Here is a 17,229-nt window from a genome sequence, read left to right as displayed (position 1 = left end):
ATTAAATATCATTACATAAATCTCCCCCCCCCCCGATTCAAGACTACTGTTGAATCAGTGCTGCCCAGCACATATCCCCCAAGCAGGATTTGGGGTTAACACTACCTATTATCCAGAAACTAAAGTCTCACAGGCTCTGTGGGCATGGCAGGAGAGCCCTGTGGCCACAGGACAGTGTCCAGGCAGGGCGGCCTCCAGGGCCACGGGATGCGTACACAGCCCTCACACTGTTGGATTGTCTGAAACAAGCTTGGCTTTGACAAGACCCGGAATATTAAGTTTCTCCCCTGGTGAAGCGTGCAGAGAAGAGTGTTCAACAGCCCTCCAGCACCTGGCTTCATCCTTTCCCACCTTCTTCCTCCCCACCCCAGTTCCTTTTTCAGGATTAAGAAAATACCCCTTGAGCAAGCAAGCCAGCCAAAGCCTGCACAGGACAGATCTGCTCTCATCTCCACTCAAAGCAAACTTGCTCCAAGGTGGGTGGTGGGGGCAGGGGAGGGTATTTTCCTTTAAGGAGCTTTGGAAAAGCTAGTCCTTGGGGACTGTCATGACTCGCGCTGAACCTAGACGCTCCCGGGGGAGCCCAAATCCCACGGGACCTCTCCATCTGTCCCCCGGGAAGCGGGTCTTCCCCTCTGTCACCTTTCCTTGGTCGCCAAAAGCCAGAGCCGCCAGCAAATCAAAGTTTTCATGCTGGGAGACATAACCACCCCGCTGAGCTGCGGGTAAACTTTCCCTTGCCCTTTGGATTGACTTTTACTTTTTCTCCCGCAAAAACCAAATAAAAACAAAAGGAAACCTACTGGTTCCCAATGAGTTTGTGCTACTGTCCCACCCAGCCATAGCGAACCCCTCTGACCTTCCCGTGACAGTCTGAGGGAGGCAACATTTTCCTCCTCTTGGCCACGCAGGGATGCTTTAGCGTGCGGAAAAAGCAGGATAAACGAGAAGGCATGGGGAGATATTTTTATCCGAGAGAGAGAGAGAGAGAGAGAGAGAGAGAGAGAGAGAGAGAGAGAGAAAGCACGAGCGTGAAGGGAGAAGGACCAGGGCAGAGTCTGGGAAGGCAAGAGGGAGAAGTTGGGGACTCACATGCTCGTGGCGTGGAGGACGGGCTGCGTGGAGCGGTCACCTCAGGTGTTCCCAGAGGCTGATGACTCGTTGCTCGGCTCCTCCGGCACCAGCTGACAGTCCCCTGTCTGTGTCTCTTTGTGACTAAGGACACAGTACTCCAACCTATAAATAGATCCCGACTCCGTGATTGATATAACAGGCAGCTGACAAAAAAAAAAAAAAAAAAAAAAGAATCCCACAACCATAACCAGGTCTTCAACAAAACAGCAAAAAGCTCTGGACTTTCAATCCCTCTGAGCCCCATGTGTGAACCGCACGGCCACCCATGGGCACTGGGAGAGGGGGAGTGACAGGTATCATCGAGGGGGACACAGCACAAGGAGGGGGGACAGCGTGAAAGACAGCGGCTTCCGAGGGGTGCACTGCCTCTTGGGGTCACATGGAGCTGGTGGGTGATGGCTCTAGAGAGTGAGGGGAGGAACCGGGCAGAAGGTCCTGGCTCCAGAAGGACAGGCTCCCCTTGGATCCCAGGCCGGCGGCCTGTCAGCCCCGGACTTGGGCGCCTTCATCAGCTCAAGTGCTTTCCACGAAAGTTTCCACTCCTCCTGCCAAGTCGGGAGACAGAAGGGAACGGGCTCCCTAAGCTCAGGGGCCAGGCAGGCTTCTTGGGGGAAAGGCAGAGGCTAGCGGTGGATGGCGGATGAGGAGAAAGTACAGGTGAGGGGCCGGGTGGCACTCCCAGTTAAAGAACTGTCCACAGCTGAAAGTCCTTGGGGGGTGCTGGGGTACCTGCTTTCTCCAGAAAGTTTTCCTAGGAGAACAAGTTCTCTGAAAAGGTTTCTTCTTTTGGAAAATGAGCCTCACTCTTTGGGATACTGAAGGGTCTCTAAGAAACTCTGCCTGCTCCAGTTTCTGCAAAGTTGGGGCGGCCTCCCTGAGGCAGGCCAGCCCAGTTCTGGGAGCTGAGCCAGGTGACGAAGTTTTCAGAAGATACGAAAGTCATGGAGAAAGGGCGGTGGCATGGCTGCCCAACAGTGAACCAGGTGAGCACTGATCTCTTCTGGACACTCACCTGCTTGATGGCACGGGTTCATCTGCCTTGGTTTCCTGGGTTACTTGGGCATGCTCATTTGGGCAGGATTCCAGTTGAGGTTCCCATTTAAGAGGGATCATGGAGCTAGCCCCTGGCTGGTGAGGGAAGATGACATTTTATAATTCTTAAAATTGTCCAGTTGCAGCTGGGCATGGTGGTACATGCTTGTAATCCCAGTACTTGGGAGGCTGAGACAGAAGGATCTGGGTTTGTGGACAGCCTCAGCTACTTTGGGAGACCCTATTTCAAAATAAAGAATAAAAAATTGGGCTGGGGGGTGTAGCTCAGAGGTAGAATGCCCCTGGATTCAATCCCCAGCACCACAAAAATAAAAATAAAAATAAAAATAAATTTTCCAATTGCAGGTTATAAAAAGTGAAATGTAAAGCCAGGCATGGTGGTACACGCCTGTAATCCCCGTGCTTGGGAGGTAGAGACAGGAGGATTGTGCAGGTTCGAAGCCAGCTGTGCTGGCTTAAGAGACCCTGTTTCAAAACAACAACAACAACAAAAAGTATAAAATAGGTCTGGGAGTGTAGCCTGGAGGTAGAAGGGTTTCCAGGAACCCCAGTACCACCAAAAAAAAAAAAAAAAAAAAAAAGTGAAATGTAAACCTTCTTCATGTTAGAACCAATCCTGTACTCCCTAGGCTAATAGGACCACAAGGATGGGTGGTACCCAGCTGGCTGGAGTCAAAAGCCTGATCCACATGTCTGACCTTGAATCTTCCCACAGTAGCCGGCCACTGAATTAAAAGCTCCACCTGGGTGAAGAGCACCATTTGCCTTACTGTTACAGTTTGGATTTGGAATATCTTCCAGAAAAGCCCGTGTGTCGGCAATGCAGAAAATGCAGAAATGTTCAGAGGTGAAATAACCGAATCAGAGCTCTGATTTATCAGTTAAGTCCATTCATGGAAAAATCATTTGAATGGATTTACTGGGTGGTAGCTGTGGGCAGGTAGAGTATAGCTGGAGGAGGTGGCTGGGGGGCTGACCCTGGAAACGACATCTGTCCTGGTCCCTTGTACACACACACGTGTACACACACATGTGTACACACACACACACACACACATTCTCTCTCTCTCTCTTCCTCCTTCCTAGCTGTGGCCTAATGTCCTGCCACATGATGTTTCTGTCTTGGAGCCAACCAGCTGTGGACTGAACCTCTGAAATCATAAGCCAAATACACCTTTCTCTTCTAAGTTGTTCTTGGTAGGTAACCAATACATTGTGTCACCATTGCGTCCCCAGGGCTACCATACCATCTGAGACTCGGCACGGCTTCCCTGAGTGTGGGTGACGGGTGGATGAAGGAGTGATCCCTGAGGTAATGCTGCCACTTGAGTCACTCCTTTGGACTGTTTTAATGTGTCTATGAGGAAGCTGGAGGATTGGGAGTGGGACTCCGGGCACATCGTCTGACAAACCCCTCATTTATCCACGGTTGTGTCTCAGAAACACTGTGCTCCCCTCTAGCCAGGCCTGGCCACACACAGGGTTGTGTGAAGCTGTGAAGGCAGATAGTCTGCAGAGGCAGGCCCAGAGGGATTCCCCGAGGCCCGGGTCAGGTCTCTACTAGCTCCCCCCCACACACACACACCATCTCCTGATATGACCTTGACCTTCCCTTGTTTCTGGCTTCCTCCCTGAGTTCTCCAGCTGTGCCCTGTGGCTTCTCACTGACCCCTCAGTGCGGCTCTTTCTGTCCACGGCCTCAGCCTCTCCTGGGGTGGAGCTCCCCCACCACCAGTGCAGCGTCTCGTCTGTAGTGAGTGCTCGGAGCCTGGGTTGGGCACAGATGCTTCAGGAAGGCATTTCTGCAGAAAGCGCCCTGTGTCCTTGGTTTGGGCTTTAACCTCTGAATGAGCTCACAGGCTCGGTCTGGACTCTCCCAACTGAACCAAGCTGTGGAGTCAGCCCCTCTGAGCCGCCCCAGGCAGGGTGTGCGCGGGCCGCGGACAAAACTCGGGTTCTACTGAGTGCTGGCGGCTGTCATGGGAGAGCAGGGGCCTTTGCCCTCAGGAAGCTCTCGATAGCCCATCTTCTTATCATTATCTTATCAGTTCCAGGGCCAGGCCACTCAGAGTGAAGTCTCGAACTGACGCCCTGAGGCTATCAAGTTGGTAGCTGAAGCCAGTCTCTGGGCCAGGACTCCTTGGGGTGGAATGTCGCCTCTTCTATTCATTATTGGGAAACTGATCAAATCCTCCAATTCTTTTCACTTCGCTTTTCCCATCTGCAACTGGGAATTTTAAGTATCTACCTTTTCAAATTGCCACGAAAACAAAATGACTCAACAAATGAGTCCAGCCTGCGCGTGTCCTCTGTAGAGTGTCCAAGTGTCCGCGTCAGCCCCACACCACCCCACAGTCATCCTGGAGGAGCCTCTGTCCACCTTCGTCACCTTTCTGCAGCTTTGGTTCTTCTAAAAGCTAGAGGCAGTCCTGGCAGGGCCAGCAGCTGGCCAGATGTCAGAAGTCAGGAAGACTCTATGGACTTCTAGAGTTTTAGGGGTGAGCCCGAAGGCAGAGGAAGAGAAGAGGAAGGCCTAGAGGATCCCAAATCTCTCCTCCTGACCGTGTCTGCCACCCAGAGAGCCAGGTTATTACACACTCCCTCTTCCCCCACTTCCCAGACCTCTCCCCTATACCCAGATACCTTTCCCCGTTAACAATCTTGGGAGTCCAGAAGAGCCGAGAATTCTACCTGGAGTTTCCCATCCAGCAGCTGGCTAAAACATGGCTTTTAAAACAGGTGATCCAGCTGGGCGTGGTGGCACATGCTTGTAATCCCAGTGCTTGGGAGACTAAGACAGGAGAATGGCACAGGTTCGAAGCCAGCATCAGCTACTGAGTGAGGCTCTCAGCAACTTAGTGAGACCCTGTTTCCTAATAACATATATAATAGGTCTGGGAATGTAGCCCGGAGGTAGGAAGCCCCTGGGTTCCACCTCCAGTACCCCTCACACACACACATGCACAAAATAAATAAAATAAAACAGGCAATCCAAATTTCATAGCAACCCCAATTGCCTGCTCCTCCTTCCATAGGATTATGAGGTCTTTCCTTCCATCAGAGGTGAGTCCAGCTCCTCAGGGACTTCTTGAGTTTTTCCTCTAAGCCTTGTTTCATTTTTAGTGTGCAATATATTTTTAAGACATAACATTCACCACTTTTTTTTTATATACTGAGGACTGAATGCAGGGGCATTCTACCTCCGGTTACCACTGCACCCCCATTCACTGCCCTTTTTATTTTCAATAAGGTCTCACTAAATTGCTGAGAGTTTTGCTAAGTTGTCGCAGTTGGTCTCAAATCTACTATTCTGTCTCAGCCTCCCAAGTACTGGGATTATAGGTTGTGACACTGTGCCTAGCTAAAATACAGCCTTTTAAAGAACACAGTTCACTGTGCCTTTGTGTGGGTGTGTGTGATACTGAGAGTGGAACCCAGGGGCATTCTACCTCCAAGCTACACCCCCAACCCTATTTTTTATTTTTTATTTTGAAACAGGGTCTCACTGAGTTGCAGAGGGCCTCACTAAGTAGCTGCGGCTGTCCGCAAACCGCGATCCTCCCGTCTCAGCCTCCCAAGTGCTGGGATGACAAGCGTGCGCCACCACGCCGGGCTCAGTGTACCTTTTTAAAGGACACCCTTTAGCCAAGTGTGATGGTGCACGCTTGTCATCTCAGTACTTGGGAGGCTGAGACAGGAGGCTTGAGGACAGCCTCAGCAAATAGACTAATCAACCTAGCGAGACCCTGTTTCAAAATAAAAATAAAACAGGGCTGGGAATATATAGCTTGGAGATAGAATGCCCCTGGGTTCAAAATCTCTAGTACCACAAAAAATAAATTAAAGCACACCCTTTTAAAGCACACAGCTAAGTGTTGGTAAGTACAGTTATTGCCACAGCATATGTAGTTCCAGAACATTGTAGGCACCACACAAGAGTCCCCATACACACCGAGCAGTCACCTAATGGTCCCCATATGTTAGACGGTGAAGGCCACCACAACACAATACCACAGCCCAAGTGGCTTGAGCAAGGGAAACTGATTTATCTTCAAAATATGCATTGTGGAGACCCCCAGATGCCCACAACCACAAATCTTTCTTTGTCTGTGGATTGGACTGGCCTGGACACTTGCATCAGCATAATCATACAGTATGTCTCCTTCCTAGGCTCAACCCCATGTGTCCCTTCCTACCATCTTTGGACACTGTTTCGTGTGCTCCACCCGGCCTTCTGTCTGCCTCCATCCCAGCTCTTGGCCCCTGTTTCAGGCGGTGAGCCTCCCCGCCTTTAAATTCAATGACTTTGTGAACACCTGCTATGTGGTAGTTGCTTCACCTGGGTTTCCTGATTACATCCTGACCCAGCTCCTCAGGAGGGAGCATTAGTCCCCTGGATTATAATATTCATACGGGCTGCGTAATAAAGCACCAAGACTGTGTGGCTACTGAAATGCACTGGCTCACAGTTCTGGAAGCTCCAAGTCCACTGTCAGAGAAGGGCGGGTTCCTTCTGAGGCTGCAAGGGGCACCTGTCCCCTGCCGCCCCCTGGTTTCTGGTGGCTTGTGGCCCTCTGTGATGTTCCTTGGCCTGTGGACATGCTTCGCATGGCAGTATCCTGTGTGCCTATCTTTGTGTCTGTATCTCCCCTTTTTAGAAGGACACCAATCATATGACTTCATCTTAACTTGATCATCTGTGAAAACTGTTTCCAAATAAGGACACCTCCACCAGTACTGGGGGTCAGGACTTCGGCTTTATCTGCGGGTGCATGGTTCGCCCCGTAGCATCCTCCTTTACAGTGAAGCAGGAAAGTTCAGGGCATCTTGCACCTGTTATGAGACGGAGCTGAGTGTGTGTTGCCACACGGAGAAGTCACTGGTGCTGGGGGGAGGCGACAGCTTCCTTCCTGCTGTAGGGACACCGCTCCCCCACTGGCTCAGTGCCACCAGACTCCACTCGGCTGGCTCCACCGTCATTAGTCCTGGCACATCAAGGTGACTTTACACCGTTTACAAGGGCCACTGAAGATACAGTTGTCCCCAGCCCTGTGTCTTATCAATTCATTTACCTTTCAGAGTTCCCTGATGCAGACTGCCAACCGGGAGGGAGGAGTGGGCCAGGACCACAGCCAGGAAGGGCCTGCATTCACTTTATCTGAAAGGAAAATCTATCTGCTTGGGGACAGACCTAAATACAACACAGAGGTGCGACTAAGCCATTAATCACCTCCTGCTGGGACACGGGACAGGGACGGCCATCGTGGGCACCCTGGCCTGAGACACAAGGACAAGGTTGGGCTGCATTCTGCAGGCACAGGGCGGTAGCGATGCTGCTCGGTGCTGCTACCATCCTGCATGGGGGGGCAGGAGGGTGCCCCAAAAGGAGGTGCTTGCACTGAAGCCAACACTCACTTCCTGGCGGATCAGAATGCCCCTTGATCTGGAGCGCCATTTGCCAGGGACTCTCCAGTGTGACATCTACCTGCAGTCCCTCAGGGAGGTCATGTTCTTTCCAGGGAAGGTGGCAGAACAGACCTGGGGGAAAGATAAGGAGACTTAACACTCGCCCAAGTCCAGAGCCAGGGGCCCCAAGCCCGGCCTCTCTCCTGCCTTCTTCCATCCCCCAACCCCATGAAACACCCTGCTGCCTGACCAGCCAACAAGCATCCCCTAAGCAGCGGCCTTGCTGGGTGCATGCCCACCTCCCCTTCCTGGTCCCCTCCCTACCTCTGTCACCGTCCAACCCAAGTGCGATATCCTACCTGTCCACTCCCAGCCTAACAGTGGCTCTCCCCTACTGCCGCTGACGTCTTATCTCAGCCCCCACCACCTCTCCCACTGCCCACTGTGCACCAAGTCCTCATGTGTGTCTTATTCTGCAAAGAAGCTGCGTTGATAGAAATGGCGGCTCTCATGTATGCCTCTACCATCTTGTCCTCCATTAAGATATATGACTACAATGCACCAATTAAAAGAAAGAAAAAGAAAGAAATGGCGGCTCCCCTTCTCAGAGCACCCTTCGAGCGCTGTGTTCTCTGGGAAACACCTGATCTTCATGACCTTATTTAATCTTGCAACTCTCCTAATGGGCAGAGATTGTTTCCCCGGGTTCATTGTTTAAGAAACTGGCAGCCGGCGTGGTCAAGTGACTTGCCCAGAGTTGCTCAGTGGGTAAGTGTTGACTCAGAATTTGAGAGCACGTCTGCCTGATTTGAAAGTCCATGCTTTTAGACAGCCTTTAATCACATCTGCTATGGCCTCCGCCCAAGTCAGGTGTATACTGACACTGCCTCATGACGTGACTGAACTTAAGGGATAAGGTTTCCACCAAGGACAGAGCTGCTGGGGAACGGGGAACAAAGGAAGAGACGGGCACAGGCTGGGTACACCTGTGCGCTGGCTCCAGGGCTCAGCACGTCTCTGCTGTGGACTTCTGGATTGGTGTCATTCCATCTGGCTGAGCTAGAGCAGGACGTTAGGACCTTTTGACACCTGAGAGACCCTCCAGTGTTGGATGGAATGTACAGGGGATAGTTGGAGTCCTGGTCTTCCCTTCAGGATGAGATTTAAAGCAGGAAAGAGAGGTACAGTGCAGAAGGAAAAGGATGAAGAGTTTAGGAAAAGTCTGAGCCGGGTGTAGGCAGAGCTCATACTTGGCCATGGACTCTGGCATCTCTTTCCAGACTTTACATCTCCCCTTTTCCTGTAAAGTGGAGATAGAGATGTCTGACCCTCGGCCTGCCGAGAAGCTCGGCAATACCTATACAGGTCAGCAGTGAAGGTTCTACTATTCTAAAAATGTTCAGAGGCCGGTGGTGGTGGCACACGCCTGTAATCCTAGTACTTGGGAGGCTGCCGCCCTCAGCAACTTACAGAGACTGTGTTTCAAAATAAAAAATAAAGCTGGGCGCACGCTCGTAATCCCCGCGCTTGGGAGGCAGAGACAAGAGGATCGCGCAGGTTCGAAGCCAGCCTGCTGGCTTAAGAGACCCTGTTTCCAAATTTAAAAATATAAAAAATAGGTCTGGGAGTGTAGCCCAGAGGTAGAAGGGCTTCCAGAAACCCCAGTACCACCAAAAATAAAAAAATAAAAATAAAAAAGTAGCCAGGAGTGGTGGCACATGCTTGTAATCTCAGCATTTGGGAGGCTGAGACAGGAGAATCACGGTTTGTGGACAGCCTCAGCTACTTAGTGAGGCCCTTTGCAACTCAGTGAGACCCTGTTTCAAAATAAAGAATAAAAAATAGGGCTTGGGTGTAGCTCAGAGGTAGAATGCCCCTGGGTTCTACCCCCAGTACCACAATAAATAAAATAAAATAAAATAAGCTAGGGACAAAGCCCAGAGATAGAATACTCTTGGGTTCAATCTCCAGCACAACACACATACCCTCCCCCCGCCAAAAAAAATGTTCAGAGTTATTATTTATGTGCTTTGGTCAATATCAACAGAAACTCTGGCAGAAATAAAATGTACTGAAATGATATCAATGAATGCATAAAAACTACAGGAAAGCCTGAGGCGGGCAGGGTGGGAACAGAATCTGGAGGTTGGGTTCTTTGGGCCACCAGACAATGACAGGAGGGAGCCACTGCCTGGCTTCACTTGCTCCAAGGCCCGAAGCCCCAGGAAAGATGCTGGTTGGCTGGCCTGGGTCACGTGACCACCCAGGTGGTGAAGAGGTGGGGAGGGGATGGCAGCTCACTAGGACTGCCTAGCATGGGAAGGAAATGAGGTGCTATTCCCTTTCAAAAGGAAAGTGATGCCGGGCGTGGTGGTGCACACTTGTAATCCCCACGCTTGTTCGATGCCAGCCTTGCTGGCTTAAGAGACCCTGTTTCCAAATAAAAATATAAAAAATCGGTGTCTGGGAGTGTAGCCCAGAGGTAGAAGGGTTTCCAGGAACCCTAGTACCACCACCAAAAAAACAAAAACAAAAGTGATGCTGGCAGTCAAATCCTAAAAGGAAAAATTGTCCAGAATTTTTAGGAATATTGATTTGCCATTATAAAAACCTTGGGAGGATGTTCTGATCCTTTTGGGAGAAAAGAGAGTTGATTGATTGATTGATTGATTGATTGATTGTACTGGAGATTGAATTCAGGGGCATTTTACCTCTGATCTATGCCCCTAGTCGGTTTTTGTTTGTTTTGAAGCAGGGTCTTGCTAGGTTGCTGAGAGTCTCGCTAAATTGCTGAGGCTGTCCTTGAACCTGTGATCCTCCTGTCTCAACCTCCCAAGTATTGGGATCACAGGCGTGCACCACCATGCCTGGCTATGGGAAAAGAGATTAATGGCCACCAGAGCTCTCCCCCATCTCAGATTACTGACTGTTCTTCCTTCTGTCCCTAGCGGCACCACTGGGGCCTGGTCCTTGCTGCTCTCCAGAACCAGGCTCCCTAAATTCTCCCCTCCTCTCTCCCACCATGAGTCCTCTCCAATGGTTCCTTCCACTAAACATCTAAATGTTTTCAAATCTCCTCCATTCTACAGCCAAAACAAAACGGCATCCTCCTGGGCACTGCCCTCTCCTGTCTTGCCCTTCACTAGATACTGTCATCCTGGGCCTTGGCTCTTGCCTGTAGATTCTAATTTAAGCCTTTCCTCTGCGTGTCCTCAAGTGGATCACCAAGTGACTGCATTAAATTCAGTGCGTTCAAAACCATCTCCTTAGCCGGGTGTGGTGGCGCACGCTTGTAATCCCAGCATTTGGGAGGCTGAGAATGGAGGATCGCGGTTCGCGGACAGCCTCAGCTACTTAGTGAGGCCTTCTGCAACTCAGTGAGACCCTGTTTCAAAATAAAGAACAAAACCATCTCCTTCTCTGTACACACTGCTCCGCCTGTGTTCCTCTTAATCAAGGCACTGCTGTCCACATCAGCCCAGCTGGAATCCCCCAAGTCACTCTCAATGCTCTTCCTTCCTCCGCCTGTGACAAGCCACCAAGGCTGATCCCTAGGACACAGTCAAACTTGACTCTGTCTCTCCTTCCTAGACTCTGGCCTTTCTTTATCATGGGTTCTTATCGACTCTTGGAGCCATAGGAAGAGCCTCTCAAATTAGTTACGCTGGCCTCAATCCATTCCTCTTCCAAACCACTGCTACCAACCACCCAAGATATCCTGCATTTGCTTTTATTTTCATGGGGGTAAGAACACACAGCATGATGTCTACCCTCTTAACAAATGTTCAAGTGCACAAAATGATATTGTTAACCACAGGTCCAATGCTGCACAACGGACCTCTGGGACTTAATCCTCTTGTGTACAGAGACTTCATACTCATTGACCAGCTACTCCCTCCTCCCTCCAGTCCTTGGCAACGACCATACTACCCTCTTGTTTCTTTCATTTTGAGTATTCTTTTTTTTTTTTTTTTTTTTTTGCAGTACTGGGGATGGAACCCAGGGACATTCTACCTCCAAGCTATACCCCCTGCCCTATTTTTTATTCTTTATTTTGAAACAGGGTCTCACTGAGTTGCAAAGGGCCTCACTAAGTAGTAGCTGAGGCTGTCCGTGAACTGCGATCCTCCTGTCTCAGCCTCCCCAATGCTGGGATTATAAGTGTGCGCCACCACGCCTGGCTGATTTTAGATACCTATTTTGACTATTTTAGATGCCTCATATAAGTGGAATCATGTACTATCTGTCCTTCTATGAATGGCTTCTTTCTCTAGGCGTGTCTTCCGGGTTCACTTGTTGTGGCATATGACAAGATTTCCTTTTTTTTTAAATTTTTTTAAGGTTGAATAACATCTCATTGTGCATAGATACCATATTTTTTTATTTGTCTGTTAAACATTTAGATCATTTCCATAGTTTGGCTATTGTTAGAAACACTACAATAAACATGAAAGTATGTTTATCTCTCTGGGATCCTGGTGTGTGTGTGTGTGTGTGTGTGTGTGTGTGTGTGTGTGTGTGTGTGTGTTGCTAGATCATTTTTAGGAATTTTTTTGAGGAACTGCCATACCGTTTTCCACAATGGCTTCCTCACTCTACATTCTTACCAACACTGACCAGGGCTTCGTCTCCATACATTTATCAACACTTGTTATTTTTGGCTGTTGTTCACTTTTACAGTAGCCATTCTAACCAATGTGAGTTGATGTCTCATTGTGGTTTTGATTTGCATTTCTTTGATGATTAATTTTGAGAATCTCTTCATATACATGTTGGCTATTTATATCCTTAACCAGGATATAAATGCCGGTAATCCTAGTACTTGTGAGGCTGACACAGGAGGACCACAGGTATGAGGCCAGCCTCAGCAACTTAGCAAAACTCTCAGCAACTTATTAAGATCTTGTTTCAAAATAAAGAATAAAAAAAAAAGGCTAAGGGCATAGTTAAGAAGTAGAATGACCCTGGGTTCAATCCCCAGTACAAAAAAAAAAAAAAAAAGAAATCCTTTGCTCACATTTGAAAGAGATTTCTTTCTTTCTTTCTTTCTCTCTTCCTCTCTTTCTTTCTTTCTCTGTAGATAGGAGTTTCTTGTGCTAGCTTGAGAATCCTTGCCTTGTATGGCTCTTCAGTTTTTCACCATTGACTCAGATGTTAGCTATGGACAGAGATATTTTGAACCATAGGATTCATTGAATTAATTTTCTTATTTAAAACTCTCACCAAGCTGGGCATGGTGGCACATGCTTGTAATCCCAGTGCTTAGAAGGCTGAGACAGGAGGATAGCGCAGGTTCAAAGCCAGCCTCAGCTACTTAGTGAGGCTCTCAGCAACTTAGTGAGACTCTGTTTCCAAATAAAATATAAAATAGGTCTGTGAGTGTACCCCGAAGGTAGAAAGCCCCTGGGTTCTACCCAGTACCACAAAAATAAATAAATAAATAAATAAATAAATAAATAAATAAATAAATAAATAAATAAATCTCTTACCAGGCATGGTAGTACATGCTTGTAATCATACTACTTGGGAGGCTGAGACACGAGGATCACAGGTTCACTGCCAGCCACAGCTCCTTAGTGAAGCCCTTCGTAATTTAGTGAGACCCTGTTTCAAAATAAAGAATATAAGCCGGGTGTGGTAGCGCACGCTTGTAATCCCAGCATTCGGGAGGCTGAGACCTGGAGGATCACGGTTCGCGGATAGCCTCAGCTACTTAGTGAGGCCCTCTGAAACTCAGTGAGACCCGGTTTCAAAATAAAGAATAAAAAATAGAGCAGGGGGTATAGCTTGGAGGTCAAATGCCCCTGGGTTCCATCCCCAGACCCACAAAAATAAATAAATAAATAAATAAATAAGAATATAAATAGGGCTGGGGGTGTAGCTCAGAGATAAAATGCCCCTGGATTCCATCCCCAGTTACACACACACACACACACACACACACTCTCTCTCTCTCTCTCTCTCTCTCTCTCTCTCTCTCTCTCTCAAATGGCTCTCCATTTCCTATGAGATAAAAAGAAGCTAAGTCCTTTGCCTGGCTCTAGCCTCTATTTATATAGGTTGCCCTCTAAGCTATAAGCCTGGCCACATTTCCCGTCGTGCCCTGCCATGTGGAACATCTTCTCCTGCAACAATGCACCTCTTTCGCCCCTCTTCCTGGCACACTCCATTGGCTTCCAAGCCCAGCTCAGTGCCCTGCTTTGGAAACCTTTCCTGGTGTGAGCCACTCCTCCCTCTGTTCTCCCGCAGGATTGTGTACTCATCACATGGTATAACAGATATTTGTTCACTTGTTTGTCACCATCCCTGGGATTTAGCTTCTGGAGGATGAGAATTTGGTTTTTTCATGTTTATATAAATCTTGCCCCAGCAGGTGCAAGCTAAATTCTAGTTCCTGACATTTATGAGGTGATCTGTAAATGTTTGTTGAATGAATAAGGGCTAATAAATTAGGAAATATAGGGTAAGTGGGTGAAGAGTGAGGCAAGAGATAAATAGAGGAGGAGAGATGGTCCTCAGGGTGTTGGATGAGAGGGGTGCACATCGCACACACTAGGAGGATAAGCGAGAACCGGTGTGCAGGGTGAGAAGGCCGTGCGCTGCACAGCTCCGGGAGGCACCATTGTTAAGGCCACTGGGCCAGATGAGCTTCCTAAACCGGTGCAGCTCGCAGCCTGGACAGACGTATGTAGCTGCCCTATAGAAAGAACTGACGTAGGAAGATATAGATGGATCATCTTCCAGAAAAAGAAAATAAGAGAGCCGGCTGCCAGTTAACATCTGAGTTGGAAAGGACACATAGATGTGAATTATGGGAAAGGAGCATGAGCAGGTCTCGGGGACTCTGCTGTTTTACACGCCACAGTCTTCCCGCAGCTCCCCTGGCTGGCTGGCTGCGCTTTCAGCAGAGGCTGGACGTCCAGCTGTTTGGCCAGCATCTCTCATAGTTAGAGGAATCCATGTGTCCCATTCCGACAGTAAGAATTCGTGGGAGCTTCCTGGGGGAAGGGGCAGTATTTGGGCCATATTTTCCTCCGTGGCAAAAAGAGAGAGACATGGAGAAAAAGCCACAGAAGCCATCTTGCAACGATGAAAAAGAAACTAAAAGAAAAGCTAGTGTGCAGAGGACAGCCAGCGGGGGACAAGAATGGAGAAGGCCTGGGTCCTTGGGGCACAGGAGACACCGGAGCCACGGCCAGGCTGGCCTGGCCACGGGAGATGATGTACGACCTCACTGTTTGTGCTGCTGTTACCTTTCTGTTGCTTACACCCCAATGCTAGATCAGACGCTGCAATGTGGGGAAGGTGAGCAATGGCTGCTCATTTCTATGAGTTTATACTCATAAATTCATTGAAAGGCTCAGAGACCTCCCAGGTTGAGAATCTCCAAACTGCTAGCATTGATGGAAAAGCGTCAATGGTGTGACTCCCCTCTCCCAGTTTCGGATGTTCCATTTCCCTCTGACTCCCCTATAATAAGTCAGCCCCTTCTGCCCATACCCCCAAGCCCACCTCTGAAAAAAAGGTGTTAGTCTTTAGGTTGGAAAAAAGCCTGCCTATTTTCGCAGTATTTTACAGAAGGACTTCTTACTAGTTAAGTCACAGTAGCCCCAGGCAGCCGGTGAGGGGCAGGATGAAGGAACAGCAGAGACAGTCAAGACCATCCTCCTCTGTAAGTCTGCTGGGCTGCAGCTTCTTGGGGCTCCTCTTGCCCCTGAGCACTCGCTAGGTACCAAGCGTTCGCCAAACCCCCTTTTATGTGTTGACTCAGTCAACAAAAACAAGGTACCAGTAGCACTGGTCCTGAAACAGAGCCCAGGAGGCCCCACGATATCCTCACCTTGACAGAGGCAGAGCAAAGCTGGCTATGAACCCAGTCCATTTAGCTCCAGAGCTATACCCCCCACAACCTGCTCGTGACGGTGGCAATTCTTTGCTGCAAAAAAAAAAAAGAAAGAAAGAAAGAAAGAAAGAAAGAAAGAAAGATAGATAGTGGCTCAATGATTTTGAACCCAAGTTCCAAGCACCCTCAAGTCTGGGAAGAGCTAGTTCCCCCCTCCCCCTGCTGGGTTCCTTTTCTCTAAGGACTCTGCGTCCTTCTGTTGACTCACAGATGGTTTTCTGAGCAGGAACGGACACAGGGCGGGCTGGGGTCACCATCGCCACCATGAGGACCACACGAGGCCTGCTTAATAAGTAACCTGGAACTCTATAATCTTTCCCCGTAGGTTGCTTGGTATTTGCCTTCAGTAAATTCAGAGGTAATTAAATTACCATACAACCAGCCTGCAAGTCTCTGGAAAAGACCCGACCCAAAGCGAAGCCTTACTAATTCAGACAGTTCGGGGGGCAGGACGGAGAAAACCAAGAGCAACAGTGGCTTTCCTGTAAAAGAAACACATTTTTTACATTTCTGGTACTTAAAGTAAATCACACTGAACATTAATAGCAGCCAAATGGAGTTCTTGCTGAGTTTGTGTGAATGAATAAATAAAACTAATTTAATTAGCATATCCCTTGTATACAAATATCTCCTGTTAATACTCCTTTGAAAGCTTGTCGTTTGAAGGTTAAACATTCAGTCATACTCTGACGGGCATCCTGGAGAACCATCATTGAGAATGGGCTCTCTGGTCCTTTCTGGTCTCTGCTAGAAGCTGAGGATGAAGAGAGAAACGAGATTTGCACAATGCCTAGAAGAATCTGCAGACCAAGAGAAGATATATTTGCAAACAAATATACTAAGATGCAAGGTGTTAGCATGTATTAGCCATGTATAGAAATGGTTTGAACAATCGCAAGTATGGAAAAACTGAGAGGAGGTAGAGGAAGGCTTCGGCAGCAAGGTGATCTTTGAGCTGGGTCTTGAAAGATGGATAAGAGTCTGTGAGAGAGAGAAAAGGAGAAAGCAAGGGTGGCCACAAGACAAGGGCCAGAGAGTCATTTGGGGCCCAGCAATGGTGGCTCCATGGCGGTTTTTCATCATTCACAAGAGCTGTGGCTCACGCGTTACAAACTGTGAATTCTTGAGTAAACAATTTTAATTACCTGATTTAATGCAGAGAACATACTAAAGTTCAGACACGTTTAATTTAGAAAAGTGCAAAAGGTAATGAAACCATGTACTCTCTACCAAATGAACAGATACTGGCCTTAGGTCATGGGCTATGGAATTTTTATTTTTTTGTTTGTTTTTGCAGTAGTGGGGATTGAACCTGGAGGCATTCTACCTCCAAGCTACAACCCCAGCCCTCTTTTATTTTTACTTTTGAAAGAGGGTCTGACTAGGTTGATGAGAGTCTCACTAAATTGCTGAGGCTGGCCATGAACCCTCCTGTCTCAGCCTCCCAAGTACTGGGATCACAGGCATGTACCACCACAACCAGCTAGCAATTAGTTTAATTCCACAGGATCACATCCTCAAGAAATAGTTAACTGCGGTTACTACTGGGTTGGGTTGGTCCTGGTGAGTTGGTTGGGCTCCTGCAGCTAGAGTCAAGGGGCCACAGCCCCGGTCAGCCAGCCTGGAGCACAGGGGCTCAGCTCGTGGCGGGTCTGGTATGGGCCTGGATCTGCACGCTGTAACCAAGGAGACCGAGCAAGGTGAAAATGTTACAGGCAGATCAAAGAAATTGA

The sequence above is a fragment of the Muscardinus avellanarius genome (assembly GCF_963383645.1).
Source record: "Muscardinus avellanarius genome assembly, chromosome: 12".
Lineage (NCBI taxonomy): Eukaryota > Metazoa > Chordata > Mammalia > Rodentia > Gliridae > Muscardinus > Muscardinus avellanarius.
This window is presented reverse-complemented; position numbering follows the sequence as displayed.